We start from the raw sequence: 21,249 nt of genomic DNA, 5'->3' as shown, positions 1-21,249 counted from the left end.
CCTCCAGGTCAATGTTTTTAAAACTCCACTGATCAATTCTTGGACAGAATTAGAAAATGGTATCCATATCAAACAAAAGGATGAGTCAGCAATTTTCAGGCATCAGAAATCTCTTTTTTTCTTTTTATTATCCTTTAATATTTCCCTGTTCCCCTTCCCCCTACCCCTGGCAACGGCCTTTCCACTCTCTGCTTCCATGAGTTTGACTATTTTAGATTCCTCATGTAAGTAGATCAGATAGTATTTGTCCTCCTGTGTCTGGCTTATTTCATTTAGCATAATGTCTTCCAGGTTCATCCATGTTGTTACAAATGGCAGGATTCCCTTCTTTCTTTTAAGCTGAGTAATATTCCATTGCATGTATATAGCACACTTTCTTTATCCATTCATCAGTTGATGAGCATTTAGGTTGCTTCCACGTCTTTGCTATTGTGAATAATGCTGCAGTGAATATGGCAGTGCAGATACTTCTTTTCAGATCCTGATTTCAGTTCAGTTATACCTAGGAGTGGGATTGCTGGATCATGTGGTAGTTGTATTTTTAGTTTTTTGAGGACCCTCCCTACTGTTTCCTGTAATGGCTGCACCAATTTACATTCCCACCAACAGTGCACTAGGATTCCAACTTCTGCATATCCTCTCCAACATTACTTTTTTTTTTTTTTTAATAAAATCATCCTAAGAGTTGTGAGACGGTATCCATTGTAGTTTTAATTTGCATTTTCTGTTGATTAGTGATGTGTGCATCTTTTCATATCTCTTGGCTATATGTATGTCTTCTTTGGAGAAATGTCTATTCAATTCCTTTTCCTATTTTTAAAAATTGGGTTATTTTTACTATTAAGCTGTAGAAATTCCTTTATATTTTGGATATTTACCCTTTATCAGAGATGTGGTTTACAAATATTTTCTCCCATTCTGTAGGTTGTCTTTACATTTTGTTGATTATTTGCTTTGCTGTATAGAAGCATTTTAGTTTGACATAACCAAAATTCTCCATTCCCTGCCTGTTTTCTTACTGCATAAAAATTTTGCCATATGGGGTGTCTGGGTGGCTCAGTTGGTTAAGCATCTGCCTTTGGCTCAGGTCATGATCCCAGGGTCCTGGGATCAAGTCCCGCATTGGGCTCCTGTTCAACAGACAGCCTGCTTCTCCCTCTCCCCCTGCCTCTGTTGTGTGCTCTCTCTTTCATGCTCACTCTCTCTCTCAAATAAATAAATAAACTCTTAAAAAAAAATTTAAAAAGTTTTGCCATATGGAGTTAGGAATCTTCACCTTAATTGTCTCTTCAGATACAAATATGGACTAATAGAAAGATTAAGAAAACATAATGTGCTTCCAATACCAGCTTATTTATCTTATTCAAAGGAAATAAGACAGGTATTTCAACAGGTTAGCAAGCACCACTTTTAGCAAAAGGTCTTATAATATTCCAGACACAGCTTCCAAGACCTCCCATTTCATGGGTCATATTCAACTGTACTCGATAAAGGTAGAGCAGGGTGGACCACCTTGGTTTTAGGAAGCTATTCTACTATCTGCTCCTTGACTTTTTATACCCTATTTGTCAGATTATTCTTCAGGGTGTGTGTAACTTACTAACATTCTTTAGGGTAGCTGAATCATATCAATGTTAGGTTATACAATAAATAATCTGGACAACCAGATACAACTCATGCAGAAAAAGCAGTCTGTACCCCATCCCACATTTATCTTAACATTCCTGGAATTAATGTTGTAAAAAAGTAAATTCAGGGTCAGTTTCCCAGGTGTCTCTGGGCCTGGAACAAGTTCCAGTTTACTGGAAATTTTTTTCTTACAATGTTTAATAATTATTTCTTAAAAAGCATAACACATTTATTTTTTATGATCAATTATTTACTACTAGTAACTGTAATAATAATTTAATCCAGAAGAACATTTAAAACTTAGAACTTTAGGGGCGCCTGGGTGGCTCAGTTGGTTGGGCGACTGCCTTCGGCTCGGGTCGTGGTCCTGGAGTCCCGGGATCGGGTCCCGTGTCGGGCTCCCCGCTCAGTGGGGAGTCTGCTTCTCTCTCCGGCCCTCCCCCCTGTCATGTGCTCTCTCTCTCCTTCTCTCTTTCTCAAACAAATAAATAAAATCTTTAAAGAAAAAAAAAAAAACAACTTAGAACTTTAAGATCATAGGAAATAAAAAGTTAAAATAATTTCATTTTATATAATTGATCATTCCTCCTTGAACACATATTTCCATTCCTTTACCCCACAAAATTTTATTCTAATGTAATATATGTTTAAAAGTAATTTATTTATCATCCTATCACATTTTTCTGAGCAAAAAAATATATATAAATTGAAAATATTTTATCAATGTTAATTTCCTGGATTTGATCAGTTATATAAGTTATATAAAGTGTTAATGTTAGAGGAAAATATATATGGGAAATAAATAAAAATAATAGAGTAAAGAATATATGGGAAGTCTGCTATTTTAGCTTTGTGGTATCTAAATTTGTATCTAACATTGCTTCAAAATAAATTAAAAGAAATCAGGAATGAGGCCAATTATCTTCAGTGACACACTTTAAGAAAAACATAAGATTTTCATTAGGATAATATTTGCCAGATTCCATACCACTTAAATAAGAATCTCTGAGGTGGGAACTGGGTTTTGGTATCTTTTATTTATTTATTTATCTCTCTACTTACTTATTTTAGAAGAGGGGAGGGGCAGAGGGAGAGAGAGAGAATCCCAAGCAGGCTCCACACCCAGCACCCAGCATGGGGCTGGATCTCACAACCCTGAGATCATGACCTGAGCCGAAATCAAGAGTCAGATGCTTGGGGCTCCTAGGTGGCTCAGTTGGTTGAGCATCCAATTCTTGATTTTTTTTTTTTTAAAGATTTTATTTATTTATTTGACAGAGAGAGACACAGTGAGAGAAGGAACACAAGCAGTGGGGAGTGGGAGAGGGAGAAACAGGCTTCCCGTGGAGCAGGGAGCTTGATGTGGGACTTGATCCCAGGACCCTGGGACCATGACCCGAGCCGAAGGCAGTTGCTTAACGACTGAGACACCCAGGTGCCCCAAATTCTTGATTTTAGCTCAGGTCATGATCTCAAGATTGTGAGATTGAGCCCTACAATGGGGTCCCCACTCAGTGGGGAGTCTGCTTGAGATTCTCTCTTTCCCTCTGCTCCTCCCCCACACCATGCTCTCTCTCTCTACAATAAATTTTAAAATCTTAAAAAAAAAAAAAAGTCGGACACTTAACTGACTAAGCCACCCACGCACCCTGGTATTAGTGTCTTTTAAAAGCTCTATTGGTCATCCCAATGTGCAGCTGAGTTTAAGATCCAATATTATAGAGAATTAACAGTCAAATGAACACCAATGCACTCACCACCCACTTTAAAAAGTACTCAGTGTTAAGAAATACAGAGTGGGCTTCTTCCTGATCACGTCATATTTTGCCTAAAAGTATTTCCATCCTGATTTTGGTTTTCCTCATTCTCTTGATTTTCTTCATAGTTAACCAAATAAGCATGTATCCTTAAAACATACAGTTTTATTTTTGCATTTTAACTTACTATAAGTGGAATCAGTACTATATATATTTCTTGGCAGCTTGTTTTTTTCACTTAACATTGTGTCTATGAAATGTATAGATTGTTTTAACTCATGTAGCTGTAGTTTATTTTCAATAATGTTAGTATTTTATTATATTATCATATCATACTTTATTTTTCATTCTATTTGAGGACATATGGGGAGTTTCCAGTGTTTTACCATTACAAGCAATCCAGCTATGAGCATTCTTATAGCCTTCTTGCGCCCACATGCAAGAGTTTCTGCAGGGAACATGACCAGGAAGTAGAATTGCTGAGTCATAGGGCACATCCATTGCAGCTTTTCCAGATAATGCCTAATTGATTTCCAAAGTGAACACACCAATTCAGACTCCTATCAGCAGTGTATAAGATTGCCTATTGCTCCACATCCTCAGCAACACTTACTTTCTTTTTTTTTTATTTGGCAATATTGTGGGTACAAAATTATATCACATTATGGCTTTAGTTTACCTTGCTCAGATTACTAGTGAGATTGTGATTATTTTTATTTTCTCATTGGCTGTTAATTCCTGACATGTTTGTATATGCCTTCAAAGATGTTCAGGATATGCTACCCCCAAATATGCCACTTTGGCATAAGAGATATTTTGGGCTAAAGGCAATTGAAAATCAACAGATGTGGGAACAGTTCTCTGCCCTTCCCTTTACTGCCTAAAAGCATGGCATAAATTTCCATTTGTGAAAGTGTCCCCCTTCTCTGGTGCCAGGAAGAGGAAAGGAACTCCTATCAATGGAGATGGAGAGCCGGCACCAAGATGAGGTTACATAAACAAACCGTACTAAAATAAGATAACCCTTATCTTTCACTGGCTTTCCCCATTTATCTCCTAGCCACTTCTCCACAATTAATTGTCCCTTGAAGTCAAAACCTGCCCCAACACTTTTCCCCCATTTTTCTCGTGAGTTGTTTGGTGTTTCTTACTAATTTGTAAAAGTTACTTACATTTTCTGGGTTCTAATCCTCCTAATCTTTGTCAGGATTATATATGTGTACCAAGTATCTTCTTCCAGTTTGTAGTTTTCATTTTCTTTATGGGGTCTTTTGATGAACAGAGTATTTAAATTGTAATGTAATGGAATTGATTGATCTTTTCCTTTAAATTATTTCCATCTTTTTCCTATTTTAAATGGTGAAATATTAAAATTTGGAACTAGACAGGGATGCCATCTATCACTATAATTTTTAGTATCTTAAATCTTCTAATAAATTCAGTAAGATTTTTTAAAAGTGAAAAAAAGCTGGCATATACCCTGGAAAAGAAAAGATAAAATTATTCCTTTGGGCTGATTTTAAGATTTATGCCTGGAAATCCTAAGGACTCTAGTAAAAAGCAAACAAACAAAAAACCTACTAGAATCAATGAAAATATTAATATGGTAGCTGCATTCAAGATAAACATACAAAAGGTATAAAATCAATGTTTTCACAATTCTAGAAATAAGCATCTATAGATTAAAATGGGCAAATAGTCTAGTCACAATAGTTGACAAAAACTGTAAAAATACTTAAGGCTAAATTTAGTAATAAGTGGCATTCGTTTAGCATTTGCTTTGTGTCAGGCTCTGTTCCAGACTGATGCGTTGTATTATAAGTGCTGGAGCCCAAGATTAGGCATCTGGCTCCAGCATCATGCTCCCAGCTGTTTTATTTCCTCCTCATCCTGCTACCATGATCTCATTCTCCTCACTTATTTCCACTTCTTCCCCATTTGTCCCCTGTAACCAGTCTGTTTAGATTCTTGTTATCCTTCTTGTATTTTTTTTCCCCAAGGAGCAGATATGAGTGTGTTTTCTTACATATACCCTTCTTTCTCACCTTAAGGGTTGCATACTATAGATGTTCTTTTGGACTTTTTGTCACTTAACTACATGTTTTGGAAATTTCTCTATATTGGTTTATAGAGTTCTTCCTCATTCTTTTGTACAGTTGCCTAGTCCTCCATTGTGTGGATGTGCCATAGTTGATTCAACCACTCTCCTATGTATGGGCACTTAAGTTTCTTCCAATATTTCACAATTATAATCCAGCCTGCAATAATTTGTATACTTTATTTAACTGTATTACAAGAAGAAGAGGAACATGTGCTTTTCATGTTATTCTTGTACAGGCATACTTCATTTTATTGCACTTTGCATTATTGTGCTTTGCAGATACTGCATTTTTTATAAATGGAAGGGTTGCATCAACTCTGAGTTGAGCATCTATTAGTGCCATTTTTCCAATAGCATTTGCTCATGTTGTCTCTCTGTGTCACATTTTGGTAATTCTCACAATGTTTCAAACTTTTTCATTATTATTATATTTGTTATGGTGGTCTGTGATAAGTGATTATGATTAGCTGAATGCTCAGTGATGGTTAGCATTTTGTTTTAGCAATAAAGTATTATTTATTTAAGGTATGTACATTTTAAAAAAATATTTTATTTGTTTATTTGACAGCAGGGGAGAGAGAGTGAGAGAAAGCTAAAGCAGGAGGAGCAGTAGAGGGAGAGGGAGAAGCAGGCTCCCCACCGAGCAGGGAGCCTGATGCAGGGCTTGATCCCAGGACCCCGGGATCATGACCTGAGCTGATGGCAGACGCATAACCAACTGGGCCACCCAGGCGCCCCTAAGGTATGTACATTTTTTCGACATAATGTTATTGCACACTTAATAGACTACAGCATAGTGTAAATATAATTTTATATGTATTAAGAAGCCAAAAAATTCATTTGGCTCACTTTATTGTGATATTCATTTTATTGTGGTGGTCTGAAATTAAAGCTGCAATATTTCTGAGGTATGCCTGTACTTTAACCAGTGAGGTTTTTGTCTATATACTTGTAAATGATCTTCCATGCAGCCACCAGATTGATATATTTTTAAATGCAAATTTGAAAATGTTTATCCTCTGCTTATCTTTTAGTGACTTCCTACTCCCTGCAATATTTAGTTTAATCCTTTGAGTATACACCATACTTATCTTGTGTAGTATCCCACATTCTGTTTGTCTGATTGTATTACTTTATTGTTTAAAGTTGTTTTTTCAACATATACAGGTGTGCCCAAAATATGCTGTTTAATTTCCATAATTTCTGAATTTTATCAAATGTATATCATGTTATCTGTAATATTATCAGTCTCGGCTTTTTCATTCAAATGTAGCATTACTAGGATTCTTCCATATTGATGTGTGTAATTTCATTTATTCATTTTCACCACTATATAATATTTTATACATATTCACTCTTTTGTTGAAGAACATTTAGGTGTTTTGTGTATTTGTTTTTACTATTACAAGCAGTCATAAAGCAAGCATTCCTATATTTGGGTTCTGGTGTACATAAACTAGTTTCTCTTAGGTATATAGCTGGGAGGAGAGTTACTTCTCTCAAAAATGCCTAAATTGATTTATATCCTTTCCATCGATGTTTAAGACATATGTTGACCCACATCCTCTCCAATACTTGACATTTTTTGCCAATCAGATGGGTAGAAAATGGCATGTCATTATGGTCTTGACTGTGGTCCTGATTACTGTTGAAATTGAATATCTCTTCATTTTTATTGAACTTAGTTTTTCTTCAGGTGTAAACCTGTTCATGATCTTTGTCCATTTTATTTCCAATGGGTTGGTCCTTCTCCCATTCATTTATAGTTGTTCTTCTTATAGTCTTGATACTAATCCTTGAATCAGTTATGTGTAATGAATATATCTTCTTCAAATTTGTGTCTTGACTTTCCATTTTCTTTAAGGTGTTTTTGATGAATACACATTCTTTTTTTTTTTTTTAATGAATACACATTCTTGATTTTATATGGGTAGACTTTTCCTATCCTTTAGGTTTAAGAATTCCTTTGCTAGTCAAAAGCCAAAAACATATTTATCCATATTTGCTACTAAAAGTTTTAAATTATTACTTTTGATTTTCAAGTCCTTAATCTCTCTGTGGTTGATTAGTATCATGGTGTGAGTTAGAAATCCAATTTCATTTTTTATATGGATAATTATTTTTCCAGCTCAATTTATTGAATAATTCCTTTTCCCCCACTAATCTACCATGCTTCACTTTCATACGTCAAAATTCTCCCCCTCCTACAGCACATATTGTTTTAATTACTATACCCCTATAATAAATAGAAATTGAGCAAGTTTCCTTTTTTATTCTTCTTGCATGTCTGATTATTAGTAAGAATGCAATATGACTGTATAAAAGCAGAAGTGATTGTATTTATAGACATGAGTCCATTGGTTGAAAGTGTTCAAATTGCTACAACTATCAGCCATGTCTTGTAATGGGGGTGAAGGGGAACAAAAGCACCTGGTCTGGGGCTCCCAAACGGGCCAGGTTCAGCTACTCACCACTGACAAAATCCAAAGGCAGAGAGTGGTGGTGGTAAAGGAAGAAATTTATTTCAGTGAAGCCAACACCAGGAAGATAGTGGACTAATGTCTCAAAAACTGTCTCCAAAATGCTGAAAATACTTCTAGGTTTATATAAGGAAAATGTGAGACAAAGGTAGGTGGGTACATGCAGATTAGGTTGATTGTTTATTGTTGGCAACCACAGGAGGTACTGTTGACTTGGGGCAATTGTTACTGCTTGAGGGGTAGTTTTGTTTTTTTGCCTGAGTTAAGAGATGAGCTGGAAAGAAGAACTTAATGAATTAGAAAGTACAGACTGAGGTCCAAATGGAGGTAGTTGAAGTCTTCTTTTAGTCTTGCTAAAGGAACCATGAGCATTGGTTAATCCATTGAATAGGTTAAGAAGAAGTCATTTAAGGAAGCTTCTATTGTGCTCCTTTATATTATAACATGTATGACATTATATTTCAACAATTTATTTACATGTCTTTCTTTTTTACTAGGCTGAGATTCATGAAAACCCATATAAATTCTATTCTTTTTGCATTTCCAGAAGTCTGGAACATGCTTAGCAAATAATAGATGCTTAACTCATATTTGTTGAGTGAATACATAGATTTGGATCTACTAAAAAGAATCCTGGGAAAGTCACTGGGACTTTGAGAGTTCAGGGCAAGTCAGGACAGAAGATATGCCTCAGTGAAGCCACAAGCTTAACCTAAATCACTGAGTTTGGGGACAGTTGATTGCCAGATAAAAATATATTGTGAGAGTAGGTTGGTGGTGTTCTACCGTACACAACCAAATAATCAGATTGCCCCAGTACCTAATACTGGAAAATGTCATGGTACCAAGATATAGAACAAACTCACAAAATATAGGAGTAGAAAATGTAGCTCTAAACATCATGGTGGCCACAACAGAGGAAAAATGAAATACTCAACAATCTCACAAAACATTGTTACTTCTAACATATCCCCAGGATATCAAGGGGCTTATTGTTCCCATGACAAATTTGAATGATATTAAATATTTTGTCCCCTGCTAAATAGGAAATTGAATTGTATAGAAGTCATTATTATGTGTGCTCTGTGTTCCTTAAACTCTTGAGCCACTGACTTTAATATTCACAGTTCATCAGCGTTTTTCATAGAAACTTACGGTATAATTATCACTATATTTTTCATTATTAATTATTTTCTAAACAATAAGCTTTAATGTGATCATCTGAAATTTTATATGTATATTTATTAAATTTCTGGAATTTCCTTTGAAGTGACTTTCTTTACCTTTGCATCAGACAGTTCTCTGTGGAGACTCACTCAGATTCCCAGAGTTGGTATGAAGATTAAGCTGAAGACATTTGAGATATAGCAGACACAGAAAGAAGCCTTTTCAGAGTTTCCCTTTTATCTGACTAATAGGCAGAGAGTGAAGCTGCCATAAATTCCCTCTCTGAGAAAGCCTCACTCCTAGGGAGAAGCTGACCACTCACACAGGGATGAGAAATTGCATAAACACACATTATCACAAACTGTCATACCTTCCATTTGTTTCCCTAAAAGCCCATTTGCTCTTCCCATGGAAGCCATTTCTCCCTCCTCCCATTCCCCTATTAAATTGGTATATAAACCCTTATCTCTGGCTATTCAGGGAACCTCTTCATCTGAATGCTCCTACACTGTGTGAATAAAATGTGTTTTCTTCTGTTAATCTCTCTATTGTCAATTAATTTGAAGACCCCTAGCTATAAGACCTAAATCAGTAGAGGAAAAGTTTTCCCCAAATATGTTCAAAATTGGTTAAAGCCAGTTTGTTTTTATTTCCTGGCTTGATTTTGAAGGAGGGATTCTCTTTGTGCTATCTATCAGAAGACAAAGAAGTAAATGTTCATAAGAACATAATGTCTCTATTAGGAACTCATTAAATTTGGTTGATTTTCAATCTGTTCAAAGAGAAAGGAGAAGGGAAGAAAGATAGGAAATGGAATATCAGAGTGAGGTGTTGAGTGGGGTAGTTGAGAGGTAAACAGGGACCTTGGCTGCTCATATTTTTTCAAGTCAGATAGCTTTCTCATTTCTAGGCCTTTGGGATTACTGTCGCACCTGGTCTTCCTGACAGTTATTTCTGTGGAGGAAGAAAAACTTTCCTCTACCCTCTTAAGTTCTATAGCAGCAGCCTGCAAATTAAATTGGCAAAAGACAGAGAACAGAAGGAAAAGCATATAAATTTTTATTGATATTAATATTTTCAATTTTACATGCATGGGAGTTCACAGAAAAGAAGTAAAAGCTTGAAAAGGTGGTTAAGCTTGAGAGCTTATACACCATTTTAACAAAGGGCAATAAATTGTAGAAAGTACTAGATAAAGGAAAGGGGGCTTTTAGAGGAGGTAAATACGTGGGGAAACTAATGGAAGATAAAGATTATTTTAGTAGGATTTGTTTGTGTAGACTCATCTGAGTGCCAACTTCCCATATTCGTGGTCATAGAACTCCCCTGGAAAGACTTATGGCTGTCATCATTTTTCAGAAATTTCTACTTTTAATCAGATAAGGGAATCTCCAGGAAGATTTCTTTCTCTATCTGTTCATTTTCAATTGCCTTCTGTTTGAAATAATACATATTTTGGCATATTTTGGGATAGCATATTCTCCTTCATTTCTCAGAGCCTCCCATTATGGTCCTTTACAGTTTTCTGTGACATCAAAGCAATTAACGTGTCCGTAACAGTTTCCTAGCCTGCAAAGAAAAAAAAAACTGGACTAAGACTACTTCCAGCTCTAAATTTCTATAATTCTACGAACTGGCTAACACAGGACAATTCAAACTCTTCCAGGCATAACTTTTCCCAAAGTTACTAACATATATTTGAACTTTACATTGTCTGAAATCAAGGCCTTTCTGAAGATGTTACTCAGAGAGTGACTCATAGTTTTTGGCCTCACAGTATCCTTCTTCAGGTCCTGCCTTTCCACATTACTTCAGTTTCACAGCAATTAATAATAATAATAACAGGCAATATTATTGATGTTTACTATGTGGCATAGTGCTAAGTGCCTTACATACATTTTATCATTTAATTTTCACAATAATTCCATAAAGGGTGGTATTAATATTATTCCTTTTTGTAGCCTAAGAAACTGACTTACAGAGGCTAAGTACCTTGTTCAAGATTAAACAGCTGTTAAATGGTGAATCCGGGATTCAAACTCAGTCACTGACTATAGAGCTACACGTGTGTTTATCCTTTAAATTGTGCAGCACTCAATTCAAGTCAACTTTTAAGTGTTGTTTCCCTTTTTTTGAACAAACATTACATGAATACCTTTTTTTAAGAGCCCCATTTTACACAACTATCTAAATGAAAGCACAGAACACTTCCCCAACTTTGGCAGGGCAAAGATGTTTGCTGTGTATCCTTCCAAGCCTTTGCATTTAGGGAAAAATTTGCTTCAGTGGAAAACCCCATTGTATATAGCACACTTTCTTTGGTTATCTGATTCTAAGCCTAAGAGAGCTATTTTACACCTCTGTAAGTTTGTTAGCAATTCAAAATAATTGATTGATACATCAAAGCATTGAAAACAATACAAAATAATTCTTGCTTATGGATATGCAAATTGTGTCTGTTTAAGTGGAGGACAACCCACTTGCCCCACCCCAAGCCAATTTTGCTTTCATTTGCACATTAACTTCAACATTTCTTTATTCCCCATAAATTTGTTCTTCTTTGACTTCTTTGAATAGGTTATAACATCTTTCCTTGTCTTTCTCTTGTAATTAATGAGATAAGTAAAATCTTTAACATTAACAATATAGATCTACATATAGAGATGTGATTTAGATTTTATGACTCTCTTGCATCACTTCCCATTGGTCTCCTCTAGTCACCAGGATGATGGATTATTTGTGGTTTTGCTCTCTTTGATTTTGTTTTTTTTAAGGCAGCTATCTCTTAGGAACCCCACACAGACTGGCCACACACATACACACACACACACTCTCTCTCTCTCTCTCTCAAGGTCACAGTGAGACAGGTCCCTGGCATGTTGATTTGGCCATTCACCAGGAGCAGCTGGTAGCAATAATAAAACCTTGTGGTATTCCAGCACTCAAATTTCTGCTCTCAGGTTATGATCTCTGAGTCTTTTTTTTTTTTTTTTTTTAATGCTCTCTGATTCTATTGTCAGCTTCTCCTTTATATAAGATTGTCAATCCCCTCCAAGACACAGAGTTAACCATGCTACCACAACCTTGACCTCTTAAATACTCCAATCTCTGGGAGCATTTTGCTTAAAGGGTGGTAGTGTACCAAGTCTGTTGCAAAGAACACTTGGTGCTAGGTTTTTGCAATATGTCTCATATCACTCCACATACACTGAGGTGCATTTGCTGCCAGAAAACAGAAACCATTTACCAAGAGCCCTCTGATCTCCAGTGCCTAAGTTGCTGGGTCTACTTCTGTTCACATACTCTCTGGGGCCAATGGAATAGAGATGGAAGGGATGCCAAGAAGAACAAGAAGAGGCACTACAGGGGAGGAAAATAAACTTTTCCTCTACCCTCCAAGGTTTTCTGCCTGGTGCCATACAGATTCAGCTGATAAAAGACAGATTAACAGGAAAGAAACAACAGAGTTTATTAACATGTGCAGTGTACATACATACAAAAGAAACTCAGCGGTAAGTCAAAGGAGTTGTTAGAGAATTTGGACTTACATAACATCTTAACAAAGAACAATAAATTTGTAGGGAAATGACAAGAAAACAAGAAAGGTTTTAGGCTTCCAAGTGTGGCAAACTATGGGAAGGTAAATATATAAGGGAAAATAATGGAAGATAAGAGTTGTTTTAGTAAAGTTGATTATGTAGATTCCTCTCAGTGCCATCTCTGGGCTAATAAGAGTCTCTGGCGATTAAGAATCTAAGTGTGTTTTCAGAGCTAGAACAAACCACCCTAAAATTTGTATGGAACCACAAAAGACCCTGAATAGCCAAAGCAACCTTGAAAAAGAAAACAAAGCTGGAGGCATCACAATTCTGGACTTCAAATTATATTACAAAGCTGTAATATAGTAGTATGGTATGGTACTGGCACAAAATAGACACATAGATCAATAGAACAGAATAGAAAACCCAAAAGTGAACTCATAATTATATGGTCAGTCAATCTTCAGCAAAGCAGGAAAGAATATACAATGGAAAAATCCTAGAAGAGAACAGTCAGTAACTTCTTTGACATCAGCTGTAGCAACTTCTTTCTAGATATGTCTCCTGAGGCAAGGGAAATGAAATAAAAAATAAACTACTTGGGACTACATCAAAATAAAATGCTTCTGCAGGGCAAAGGAAACAACGAAACCAAAAGGCAACCTATGGAATAGGAGAAGATATTTCAAATGACATATCTGATAAAGGGTTAGTATCCAAAATATATAAAGACCTTATAAAATTCAACACCCCAAAAATGAATAATCCAATTAAAAATGGGCAGAAGACATGAATAGACATTTTTCCAAAGCAGACATACAGATGGCCAACAGACACATGAAAAAATGCTCAACATCACTTACCATCAGGTAAATGCAAAGCCAAACTACAATGAGTTATGACCTCATACCTGTCAGAATGGCTAAAATCAACAACACAGGAAGCAATCAGTCTTGGTGAGGATGTGGAGAAAGGGGAGCCTCTTGCACTGTTGGTGGCAATGTAAATGGGTGCAGCCCACTCTGGAAAACAGTAAGGAGGTTCCTCAAAAAGTTAAAAATAGAGCTACCCTATGATCCAGCAATTGCACTGCTAGGTGTTTACCCAAAGAATACAAAAATACTAATTCAAAAGGATACATGCACCCTGATGTTTACAGTAGCATTATCTACAATATCCAAAATATGGAAACAGCCCAAGTGTCCATCAACAGATGAATGGATAAAGAAGATGTGGTATATATACACAATGGAATATTATTCTGCCATACAAAAGAATGAAATCTTGCCATTTACATGGATGGAGCTAGAGAATATAATACTAAGTGAAATGAGTCAGTCAGAAAAAGACAGATTTCATATAATTTCACTCATATATGAAATTTAAGAAACAGAACAAATAAGCAAAGGGAAAAAAGAGAGAGAGAGAGAGAGGCAAACAAGAAAACAGACTCTTTTTCCTCTTAAAGAGAACAAACTGATGGTCACTAAAGAGGAGGGGGTGGGAGATGGGTTAAAATAGGTAATGGAGATTAAGGAGCGCACTTGTGATGAGCACCCAGTGTTGCGTGGAAGTGTTGAATCATGGTATTGTACACCTGAAATTAATATTACACTCTATGTTAACTAACTGGAATTTAAATAAAAACTTAGGAGTGCCTGCCTGGCTCAGTCCCTAGAACATGTGACTCTTGATATCAGAGTTATGAGTCAAGCCCTATACTGGGCATATAGCTTACTTAAAAAATAAATAAATAATAAAAAATAAAAACTTTAAAAATTTTTTGAAAAGAATCTATGTTTTTTTAGGCAAGTGGAAAGGCAGAGAACTTTTTTGGTATCTGATGTTTCTCAATTTCTTCAGATTACAATAATTCTTATGCCAAAGTGGCATACTTGGGAGTGACATATTTTGATCCCCTACACCCAAGGAGATAGAGAAGAAGGATTTTGAAAATATATCCCGGAGAATGGAGTAAAAGGGGTTGAAGTGTGAGAACCCGGGTTTGGAATACCAGGGCAGCCAGGAAGAGATAATGTGTCAAGTAGGGAGTGATTAATAGTGTCAAATGACACATGAGGACAAAGTAAGAAATGAGAACAAACTATTGGATTTGTTCATTATAATGTCATTGGGACATTCAACTGATGAATTTCAGTGGCTATTGAGTGGGAAGGCTAGACTGCAGTAGGTTATGGGGCAAGTGGTGGTGAGAAAGAGAACAATATTTATATTGCTCTTGAGAGGTTAAACAAAGAAAAAAGGAAATAGTAGAAGAGCAATGAAAAGGGTTGGCCCCAGAAATAAATTCTTCAAGGGAATGCTCACTGCTCTTTGTTTACATATAACTTACAAGGACTCTTTTTCATTAAACGCTAGGCCCTTAGGGTCCCAGGATAAATTAAAAAACAGAGACCAGACTGATTCCCATAATCTTTAAAAACAATTATTAGCATGTTAATATCATGGAAGCAGAAACTCAACATCTCAATCTGAATTTAAGAAACTTTCTGTTCTGTGAAGAAATTATCTGTTATAATTGCCAAGTATACTACCTAACAAGCTAACTCAGAGCTTATGGTACAGAAAGGCTCACAGACAGATTAAGGTACCCAAATCACATGGATTAGTGAATAAGTCTGAAACAAGCAAGTGGTAAGGGAAAAGTGATAGAGTGAGATTAACACAATTAAGATAGGGTTCAAGTGAAAAATAGAAATGAAAAAGATAGGGCGCAAGTGGGATACAATGGCCTTATCACTTGAATGCTGGGATACATGATGTTCATATGTTTTGCCTCTCTCTCTGCTGCAGCAGCCTTCCCTGCTACTCACATGGTTTCAGGAACCAGACTTGAGAGGGGGAGAAGAAAAGATGCAGAGGAGTAGGGGACCCTATTCCAACCAGTCCCTGGAATTGAGCTGGATATCTACCAGACCACTCTGAACACAAAATCAGCCTGAGATGTAAGAAGATATATGTGGATCTCTACAAACAGAATATTGCAGGCGGTTGGTTTCAAGGTATGAAGTGGGGAGCTGTGATTCAGTGGGCACATATCCAAAGTTAAATGGAAGGGGGAGGGAGCCATGGTGATCCTGCACTGCCGGTGAGCGATAGCCTCCCGCGCTGGGGACGGGGCACAGACTTGCAGACCAGTAGCAGTGGGAAAAGGACTTTAGGGCAGCCCCCTGGACTGAAACCTGGAGTGGTGGGGCCATGTGTGTAAACTGGGGGCGGCTGGTGGTTTTAGAAGCAAAAAGGGCAAAGACGTGCCCCAACCTGGAGGCGAGTACTGGGAGTACTGCTGAGGGGTGCACAACCCAGGACACTGCAGTTTTTAGCAACATAGACAGAAATGGAGATAGTGTGGCCTGGAGAGCTCACTGAAGAACAAACTGATCTCTGTTCTGAGGCAGGGGGTTGGAAATGATCTCTTCTGGTCTGACTCTTCGAAGAGACGTGGAAAGCCACCAGGAAAAGCCATCAGAAAACAAAAGCCCCCCCAAAAATGGTTTTCACTGAGCCCATCCCCCCTGCACAGAGGACAGGGCAACTCTGCTTAAACAGGGTTGCCTGAGTAGAAGTGTGGCAGGCCCCTCCCCCAGAAGACAGGCTGGGTCAACAAGAGGCCAACAACCCTAAGGTCCCTATAAAACAGGTGCATCTTGCTTGGGTTGTGGTCAATAATTTGGACTCTGTACATTCCCTCAACCACCCCTCAACAGAATGACTAGGAGGAAGAACCCCCAAAATAGGAAAGACTCAGAGACTGTGACTTCTGCCACAGATTTACAAATGGATACAGATATAACCAAGATGTCGGAAACGGAATTCAGGGTAGCAGTTGTGAAGACAATAGCTAGAATGGAGAAATCGATTAATGGCAACATAGAGTCTCTAAGGGCAGAAATGAAAGCTGAACTGGGAGAACTTAAAAATGCTGTCAATGAGATCCAATCTAATCTAGATAATCTAACAGCTAGGGTAAGCAAAGCAGAAGAACGAATTGCCCCTAAAAGACCAACTGATAGAAAAGAAGGATAAAGTGGAGGCCAGGGAGGAACAACTCAAAATCCATGAAAACAGAATCAGAGAAATAAGTGACACCATGAAACGTTCCAGTGTCAGAATTATTGGGATCCCTGAGGGGGTGGAGAGAGAGAGAGGACTAGAAGATACATTTAAGCTAATCCTAGCTGAGAACTTCCCTAATCTGGGGAATGAAACAAACATTTGTGTCTTAGAGTGCCGGAGTCCAGCTCCCGCTGGGGTGGGTCTCTCGTAGGAAAGGACGGCGTCGGCAAATGAGGAGACACAGACACAGGATCAGGTTGCAAGCATCTCCTCCTGACAGCCTTGGAGGAACTTTATTTATATGTTAGGATATTTTTGTTTTTCCATACTTTCATAACATGTGATTATGTTTTTTTTACAATTCATAGCCTTCTTTCATTTTTCCTTTGTAATGATTAACATGACCTTTACTGACTTCCGCGAAAACTAAAAAACAGTATGCAAAGAGAAAGGTGCTAGACAGAGCGTGACCGTCTTGTTATTTTGTTCTATAGCGCAGGAGATTAGTTTCATTATGATTGCTTAGATTGGTGTAACTAAGATGAGTAGTCACTTTATCATGAAACCCCAGAAATATTCCCACAATTACAAAGATTGCCATAAACAAAATGAAAGAGAATAGCAGGAGCCAGCTGTGGAGTCTCCTGTTTTTCAGGATCATCCCCCATACTTGGACCTTGTCAAACAGCATGAGTAGCTTGGCTCACGCCATTAGAGGAAGAGAGGACCCCTCCCAAGATCAAGGAAAACAGGCCAATGCCCCGGCATGTAATAGTAAAACTTGCAAATCTTAGAACCAAGGAAACCATCTTAAGGGCAATTAGGGAGAAGAGATTCCTTACATACAGAGGGAGGAACATCAGAATAACGTCAGACCTATCCACAGAGACCTGGCAAGCCAGAAAGGGCTGGCAAGACATATTCAGGGTACTAAATGAGAAGAACATGCAGCCAAGAATACTTTACTGGCAAGGCTGTCATTTAGAATGGATGGAGAGATGCAGAGCTTCCAAGACTGGCAGAAACTGAAAGAATATGTGACCCCTAAGCTGGCCCTGCAAGAAATATTAAGGGGGGGTTCTATGAAAGGAGTAAGACCCCAAGAAGGATATAGAATGGAAATTTAGAGAGACAATATATAGAAACAACATGATGATGATAAATTCACAGGCAACATGATGATGATAAATTCATATCTTTCAATAATCACTCTCAATGTGAATGGCCTAAATGCTCCCATAAAATGGCACGGGGTTGCAGATTGGATAAAAAGACAGGACCCATCCATTTGCTGTCTACAAGAGACTCATTTTGAACCTAAAGAAACATCCAGACTGAAAGTGAAGGGATGGAAATTCATCTTCCATGCCAACAGACCTCAAAAGAAAGCTGGGGTAGCAATTCTTATATCAGACAAATTAGACTTTAAGCTAAAAACTGTACTTAGAGACACAGAAGGGTCTATCCGACAAGAAGATCTTACAGTTATAAATATCTATGCCCCCAACATGGGAACAGCCATTTACATAAGCCAACTGTTAACCAAAATAAAGAGTTATATTGATAACAATATATTAATTGTAGGAGACCTCAATACTCCACTCTCAGCAATAGACAGATCATCTAAACAGAAAATCAACAAAGAAACAAGAGCTTTGAATGACATACTGGACCAGATGGACCTCATAGATATATACAGAGCATTCCACCCTAAAACAACAGAATACTCATTCTTCCTGAGTGCACACAGAACTTTCTCCAGAATAGACCACATACTGGGTTGCAAATCAGGTCTCAACCAATACCAAAAGATTGAGATTATTCCCTGCATATTCTCAGACCATAATGTTTTAAAACTGGAACTCAATCACAAGAAAAAATTTGGAAGAATTCAAACACTTGGAAGCTAAAGACTACATGCTCAAGAATGTTTGGGTCAACCAGGAAATCAAAGAAGAACTTAAACAATTCATGGAAACCAATGGGAATGAAAACACATCAGTCCAAAACCTATGGGATGTTGCAAAGGCGGTCCTAAGGGGGAAATACATAGCCATCCAAGCCACACTCAAAAAAATAGAAAAATCCTGAATTCACCAACTAACTTTACATCTTAAAGAACTAGAGAAAAAGCAACAAATGATGCCTAAACCGCTCATTAGAAGAGAAATAATTAAGATTAGAGTAGAGATCAATGAATTAGAAACCAGAAACACAGTAGATCAGATCAATGAAACTAGAAGGTGGTTCTTTGAAACAATTAATAAGATCAATAAACCACTGGCCAGACTTATCAAAAGAAAAGAGAAAGGACCCAAATCAATAAAATTATGAATGAAAGGGGAGAGATCACAACTAACACCAAGGAAATAGAAACAATTATTAGAAATTATTATCAACAAATATATGCCAATAAATTAAGCAACCTGGAAGAAATGGATGCCTTCCTGGAAACCTATGAACTGCCAAGACTGAAACCGGAAGAAATTGACAACCTAAATAGGCCAATAACCAGTAACGAGATTGAAACAGTGATCAAAAACCTCCCAAAAAACGAGAGTCCAGGACCTGATGGATTCCCTGGGGAATTCTACAAATATTCAAAGAAGAAATAATACCTATTTTCCTAAAGCTGTTTCAAAAAATAGAAACAGAAGGAAAGCTTCCAGACTCATTCTATGAGGCCAGCATTACCTTAATCCCCAAACCAGGCAAAGACCCCATAAAAAAGGAGAACCTTAATCCCCAAACCAGGCAAAGACCCCATCAAAAAAGAGAATTTCAGACTGATATCCCTGATGAATATGGATTCCAGAATTCTCAACAAAATCCTAGCTAATAGGACCCAACAATACATTAAAAGGATCATCTACCATGACCAAGTGGGATTTATCCCCGGGATGCAAGCATGGTTCAACATTCGCAAATCAATCAATGTGGTAGAACACATTAATAAGAGGAGAGAGAAGAACCATTTGGTCCTCTCAATTGATGCAGAAAAAGCATTTGATAAAATACAGCATCCTTCCCTGATTAAAACTCTTCAGAGTATAGGATAGAGGGAACATTCCTCAAGTTCATAAAATCCATCTATGAAAAACCCACAGCGAATATCATCCTCAATGGAGAAAAGATGAGAGCCTTTCCCTTAAGATCAGGAGCACTTTAAGGATGCCCACTCTCACCATCAGGGAAATTCAAATCAAAACCACATTGAGATACCACTTTACACCAGTTAGAATGGCAAAAATTGACAAGGCAAGAAACAACAAATGTTGGAGAGGTTGTGGAAAAAGGGGAACCCTCTTACACTGTTGGTGGGAATGCAAGTTGGTATAGCCACTTTGGAAAAAAGTGTGGAGGTGCCTCAAAAAATTAAAAATAGAGCTCCCCTATGACCCAGCAATTGCCCTCCTGGGTATTTACCCCAAAGACACAGATGTCATGAGAAGAAGGGCCATATGCACCCCAAATGTTCATAGCAGCAATGTCTGTGATAGCCAAACTGTGGAAAGAGCCGAGATGCCCTTCAACAGATGAATGGATAAGAAGATGTGGTCCATATATACAATGGAATATTACTCAGCCATCAGAAAGGATGAACACCCAACTTCTACATCAACATGGATGGGACTGGAGGAGATTATGCTAAGTGAAATAAGCAGAGAAAGTCAATTATCCCATATTATCCTATGGTTTCACTTATTTGTGGAACGTAAGGAATAGCATGGAGGACATTAGGAGAAGGAAGGGAAAAATGAAGGGGGGGGTGGAATCGGAGGGGGAGACAAACCATGAGAGACTATGGACTCTGAGAAATAAACTGAGGGTTTTAGAGGGGAGGGGGTGGGGGAATGGGTTAGCCCGGTGATGGGTATTAAGGAGGGCATGTACTGCATGGAGCACTGGGTGTTATACGAAAACAATGAATCATGGATCACTACATCAAAAACTAATGATGTATTGTATGGTGACTAACATAACATAATAAAATAAAATAAAATTTTAAAAAATACAGCAACAGGAACCAGACTTGAAGTTTGAGCAAGAGGGTTCAATTAGAGGAAAGGTATTTGGGCCCAATGACACACACTTCCCATATCGGAGACACCCAGTGGTTAAATATACCTGGCCACAGCTGTAACTTGCCAGTTAGCCTGCTGAACAACAATACTTTTTATCTGCATGGGGATGGCTCTGTTATCAATCTATCAGAGCCGCTAACTTAGGAAACAAACCCATAAGCCCTGGCACACTAACACGGCCTACTGCTCCATTCCAGGGAATCCTGATGGGCTGGACATATTGAAAATGAAGCTCCCAGCTGGGTTTAAGAGAGAGAACAGGGTTTGGAAAAGAGAAAGGGAGAAATTTATTTCAGGTAGTGGCAGCCTGGGGAGGTGGCCAGCTCTAGGCTTACCAGCTGACCTCTCTGTCTGCAAGATGGACACTTAAAGCTCTATAAGGACAGGTTGCAGGAGTGGGGTAGTGCATGCAAG

This window comes from Mirounga leonina, unplaced genomic scaffold (assembly GCF_011800145.1).
Source record: "Mirounga leonina isolate KUSES-001 unplaced genomic scaffold, KU_Mleo_1.0 Mir_201, whole genome shotgun sequence".
Classification (NCBI taxonomy): Eukaryota; Metazoa; Chordata; class Mammalia; order Carnivora; family Phocidae; genus Mirounga; species Mirounga leonina.
Note: the sequence above shows the minus strand (reverse complement) of the source record.